The 6,257-nt window shown below is 45.1% G+C and overlaps 1 pseudogene; it reads right to left on the bottom strand.

Moving 5' to 3' along the window:
* Positions 1–1,750: 1,750 nt before the first annotated feature.
* On the bottom strand, positions 1,751–5,426 carry LOC142445821 (glyceraldehyde-3-phosphate dehydrogenase pseudogene; annotated as a pseudogene).
* Positions 5,427–6,257: the final 831 nt, after the last annotated feature.

Genomic DNA, 6,257 nt, shown 5'->3' on the forward strand with positions numbered 1-6,257 from the left:
TAGATAGAGCACTACCTAAAACAACTGAGACTAAAAATAACTCCGTGACCTAGCAATGCCTCTGCTGGGCATGTACACTAAGAATTAAGAGACAACGTGAATGCTCTCCCGCGTGCATTGCAGCACAATTCACAAATCAAGATGCTGGAAACAGCCCCCAAAGCCTTAAACAGAGGAACGGAGAAAGAAACTCTAGTGCATACATACACACTACGTGTCCCTAAAACATAGTGCTGAAACCACTGAACACCTCAGGACATGAATGAACTTAGAAACTAGTATGTTGTGTAAAGTTAGTCAATCACAAAAGGTCAACTATGATATGAATCCAATACTATAAGGATAAATACCAAGACAAAGGCATACTTCTGTTCTCAGGTCATGTAATTTTCTCATCTGGTCTCTCAAGCAATGAAGCAGTGAGCCTGTCTAGTGACCATGAATCATATAAACAACTCACTGCTATTGAGTCCATTCTGATTTATAATGACCCTGTAGGACAGGGTAGAACTGCCCGGTGAGTTTCTGAGACCGTGACTCTTTATGAGAATAGAAAGTTTCATCTTTCCCCTGAAGAGCAGCCTGCGGTTTCAAACTGCTAATCTCACAGTTAATAGTGTGATGCATAACCCACTAGGCCACCACAGCTTCTAGATGGCCTTTGAAGGGTGTTGTGCAGCTTCAAAGGACAGAGTCTAAAATTTGTACCATTTGAAAATCACTTTGAGCGAAGCCTCACCTCAGCTAGGGTCAGTTTCTCAGGATGGGGAAGGTGGAAAAAATTGCTCAGTCCCTGATAGAGCATCATTCTACAGTCACCCCAAATCAACAGGCATTCCTGCAAGAGCGATTAGTGAACCTTATCGGAAATTCAAGTCAAGAGGTGGCAAGGGTGGGGGCATGTTTGTTTCAGAGAAGGCAATTACACTTCTGTTGGTAGGTAAACTGGGTGGGGTAATGTGCCTGGGTGTGGGGGAGGAAGGCATCACATTTCTTATGCAGACCCCCAAGAAGTGAATATCATTATCACGCTCCTAAATGGACACTGTGGCTTAGTGTCCGTCCAGCACCTGATGGCCTAGACTCAGGCTGCAGCTACAGACAACTGGGACTTTAGACTCTGCCCTTCCGAAGACACCCTTCCCCGGCCACACCAGAAGCATCTGATTTGGAAACCCCACTAAGTAAACTATACTTTACCGTAAACTCACCTGCAGCAGATTTAAGGAACTAAAGCCCCTTTGGAGTTAAGGCTGACACACCCTCATGTGAAAAGAAGCTGATGACCGTTACCGCAAAGTTATAGAGTTGGTGGTCACCTTGGAGGGTGCCCAGCGTATGGTCACCCGGGACTACCATGTATTTACTATTGTCAGGCTTTCTTTGCTTTTTTATGATGGGTTATAGTCTAACAGGCAGGGTTCTGCCTTTATGAATGCTATTGAAAGTCTTACCCTATACTTTTTATCGTGTCCAATCGCTTAATCTTCAAATCTGCAGAAGTCCATAATTCATACTTTGCATTGTTTAAAAAAAGTCTGGCCTATATGTGTATAATTTCCTTTTCTCAGCAGTGTTTTAAGTTCTAAACCATGGGCTAAACTAATGATAGCAGCTATAGAAGTACCTTGTGTCCCATAGGGATAATTTATAATGTTCTCCAATAAAATGATAATGATGTCTCTTAAATGAGCCAGAGACACATAAAAACCATCGACATAGATATCATAGTATTATTGAACTATTGCGTTCAATACCAGGAAACGAGCTTGACATAGTGGTGGTTGAGGGCAATGCCAATTCCAGCATCAAAGGTAGAGGAGCGACAATCACTGTTGAAGTCACAGGAAACAATCTGGTCTTCAGTGTAGTCCAGGATTCCCCTAAGGGGAGCATCTGATGCCTGCTTCACCATCTTCTTCATGTCATTGTACATAGTTTTCTCTAGATGGCAGGTAAGATCCATTGTGGGAGTGGGGGTTGGGGCATGGAAGGCCATGCCAGTGAGTTTCCCACTCAACTCTGGGGTAACCTTGCTCATAGCCTCAGCAGCACTAGTAGATGTGGGGATTATGTCTGGGCAGCCCCATGACCATTGCACCAGTTTCCCAGAGGAGCCATTCATGGTCTTCTGTGTGGCAGTGATGGCCTGTGTATTGTGATCATGAGTCCTTCCATGACAGAGTTGTCATGATGACCTTGGGCAGGGGAGCCAAGGAGCTGGTGGTGCAGGAGGCACTGCTGACTATCCTGAGGGAGCTCTCATACTTCTTGTGGTTCACGCCCATCACAATGGGGAGCCCCTGGCAGAAGGGGCAGAGATGGCTACCCTTGTGGCGCCTCCTTCAAGTGAGCCTCAGCTTTCTCTGTGGTTGTGAAGACACCAGCAATGGGCTCTATGATACACTCAGCGCCAGTTTTAGCCCACTCGATGTTGTTGGGATCTCTCCTGGAAGATGGAGATGGACTTCCGTTGATAAGTTTCCCATTCTCAGCCTTGGCGGGCCATTGAACTTGCTGGAGGTGGAATCATAGTGGAACATGTAGACCATACAGGGATCAATGAAGGAGTCATTGATGGAGATAGTGTCCACTTTGTCAGAGTTGAAAGCAGCCCTGGTGACCAGGCATCTAATGTGGCTGACATAGTTAGTTTATTGTACAACCTGGCTGATAAACTCATGTGGGGTTAATTGAAGGGCAGAGGGATAAATGGCTGTGAGCCTCGCCTTTCGAATTCTCGGGTATCTTGCTTTCTGATGGTCGGACCAGGGTGCAGCTGCCTTAGCCAGTTCCCAGACTAACACAGTGGCCAAATCGGTTTACTCTGACCTTCACCATTGGGAAAGTCTTCGGGACGCAGCTGGGACTATAGGAAAACAGGACAATAAGGCTGCCTGCCACACAAGGAGGAGCAGAGAGCCAAACCATGGTAATTTTTATTGCACCATCTGCATGTGAAAGTTGGACATTGAATAAGGAAGACCAAAGAAGAGTCTACATGTGTGAATTTTGGTGCTGGACAATATTGAAAGTACCAGGGACTGCCAAAGTACCAACTGATCTATCTTGGAAGAAGTACTGCTAGAGTGCCTCAAAGAGCCAAGGATGGCAAGATTTCATCTTACATACTTTGACACATTTTCAGGAGTGGCCAGTCCTTGGAGAAGGACATCATGCTTGGTAAAGTAGAGGGACAGCAACAAAGAGCAAGGCCCTCAAGGGGACCGGTTGACACAGGGGCAGCAACCATACGAGGATGGACTGGGCAGTATTTCCTTTTGTTGTACATAAGTCATTATGGGTCAACTGATTCGATGGCGTCTGACAATATTCCTAATCTGACCTCTCTGTAACTTAACTGAGCACAGGTTTTCCCTTTAAAAGTCATCTGCAGTTGCTGTTAAGGGCCATTGAACACAAAAACCAAACTCACTGCCATCGACTTAATTCTGACTCATACTCAATTTCAACTCAGATTAATGTCAAAGAATAGAACTCTTCCCATTAGGATTTTCTTGACTATAATCTTATGGGAACAAATTGCAGGTCTTTCTCCCGTGCAGTCATTGGTGGGCTCATACTGCCAGTCTTTCTGGTTGAAGTCAAGTGCTGAACTGTAGGTCTCCTTTTAGAAAGTTATTTAAACCTCATATGTTGAAAACTCAGAAAGTAAGGGCAACAGTCTCTTGATTCCCATTGTCACTTTGGGAAGTTGCATTCCTTTCTTCTGTATAAAAAGAAAATAAAATCTTAACAACCTGTTACCTTGAGAATTATACCATTAATCTTCGTTCACTCCTCTTTATCCACCTTTCGGTTGGTCAATAGATGCACCTTTTGAAGACATTGGCATGTGTGCCAGGCTCAATCAAACCTAGATTTATTAAATATTAAATAACACATTAGAAGAATTAGTAGAACAAATAAATTAGTCCTTTGCTGGAGGAGGAACACAAATAACCAACAAGCATTTAAAAATGGCTTGCTCTCCCTAATAACCAAAGAAAGGCGAACCAAGGACAGACAACTACATACTTTATTTTTTTTAACTTATGTACACTTATTTTAATGGAAAAAGTTAAAAACAATTATTTTTACTTACTACTAGTAGAGATGAAGTATCTCCCATGAAAATATGAAATGTTAAAACATTTTTCAAAGCCATCTTTCAAAATCTGCTAAAATTTTAAATACATCTACCTTTAAGTCTGTGATCTCAGGCCCAGGCATCTAATTTATAGCATTAAACATTTATTCCATGCAATTTTTTGAGGTGGCAAAACACCGATAACAAGGTGACTGTGCATCATAAGGAAATAGTTTAAAATATGAGAGTAGAGCCATTCAGAAGAATAAAGCACAACTACCTGAGCTGACTTTAAGGGATTTCCAGGAGACACATATTGCTGAGTGATAAAAACAAGATGCAGAGGTTAATTAATTTATTTGGAAACCAAGCCCTATTTTCTATATAAGGGAACTCCAAAAAGTTCATGGAAAAAATGGAATTAAAAGATACTGGAAATGTTCCATGAACTTTTGGGGGAAGCTCCTCATGTAACTATAAAAATCAAACCAGACACACTGCTGATGAGTTGATTTTTGAATCATAGCACCCCTATAGGACCGAAGAGCATTTCTCCACAGGGTTTCCAAGGCTGTAAAGCTTTAGACACAGACTGCCACATTTGTCTTCAAGGAAGTGACCGGAGGATTTGAACTCCAACTTTTAGGTTCACAGCTGAACAATGTAACCACTCTGCCCCCAGAGCTCATTCATTAGCTCTCCCTACTCACAGCCTCTAGCCTTGTCTTCCTGGTAACCCCCTGGTCCCATTCATTCACCTGTGAGGCTGACAGGATGCAGACGCTTTCCTCCCATCATGGAATTTACATGCAGGACAATGGGAAAAAAGAAAATAAAATGTCCATTCTACATTCCTGACAACCTCCCTTGTACCTCATTTGTCTCATCAGTAAAATATGTTGATCTTGCTCATCACAACTATGGCAGGGCAGCTCATGCTTCCCCGCTTGTCCTCAGTGCTGAGGCTTCTCAATGGTGAGCAAGGCGGCCATGAGCTTGGTGCTCAGGGAGCCCACAGGACATAGGATCTACTATCTCCACCTTTACGACCAAAGCTGCTCACAGCTGCGGCGTGGGTGGCTGTCTTTTCTCACTCTGCATTTCCCATGATCCCATTCGTGCCCGTGACCTCAGTAATCCCTTCCATGCTGACTGTACGGTAACCAAACATTCTGGTTGGCCTGTGGCCCAGGGGCTTCTCAGGAAGCAGGACTTTCCGCGCCAACATCTGAAAAGTTGCCAGTGAGCTCAGGGTTTTCTCATAACCATCCGTCCGATGCTCAGTCTTTCTAGTCCTCAGCGTGTGGTCTCTCGCCGCAATTCTGCACTTGCCCATGTTCAGCGACTGGCCCTCCCAGCGACTTGACTCCCCATGCCAGAAACCAGGGAGTGGTCGGCTCCCCTTTCCACACCCCCACCTCCCACCACTGCATTCACATGGCACGCGCTTCCGTGTAGTAAGGAACGTCACAATACATCTGCTCTCATGAGCTCACCAGCCTGCCGAAGAAAGCAGATGATAAACGCAAAGCATCCAGTGTACGTACCGGTCGCTCCAACGGGCAAGGAAGAGCCCACCCGCAGTCATACAGGTGTGCAGCCTTGGAAGCCCGGGGAGTTCCGCTCTGAGTCCGAAATGACTCGACGGCAATGGGATTTGAGATACAAGATGTCAGTGCTAGGAAGAAAATAAATCTGAAGAAGACACAGACACCGGCAGGCCAGTGGAGGTGGTTACTAGAGAACGGCCGGCAAAGGGCCCCTCTTAGATGGCGACGTGTGAGCAGCGCTTACAATAAAACGAAGAAACAAGACATGCAGAGATCTAGGGGACGAATGTTCCTGACAAAGATGGCATCGGGCAAATGCCAAGGAGACCTGTGAACAAAACGGAGAGCGATTAGAGAGGGCATTTGAACTAGCACGGACAGATCACGCATGAGCGCGTCGCACATCATTAGAAGTTCAGCTCTGCCTTGGGCTGAGCACAGCCGCAGCCTGTGGGAACATTTTAAAAGGAGCGGCATAACATGTGACTACTGTCTTAACGCGCTTGCTCTGTGAGGGACTGACTGCTCAGGGTTGTACTGCAAGAAGCCTCACAAGAGATGCTGCTGATTTAGGCTATATGGAAGAAGGTTTCCCAGTCTGTCCAGCCTCAAGTTCT

Source organism: Tenrec ecaudatus, chromosome 4, assembly GCF_050624435.1.
Source record: "Tenrec ecaudatus isolate mTenEca1 chromosome 4, mTenEca1.hap1, whole genome shotgun sequence".
Taxonomy (NCBI): Eukaryota; Metazoa; Chordata; class Mammalia; order Afrosoricida; family Tenrecidae; genus Tenrec; species Tenrec ecaudatus.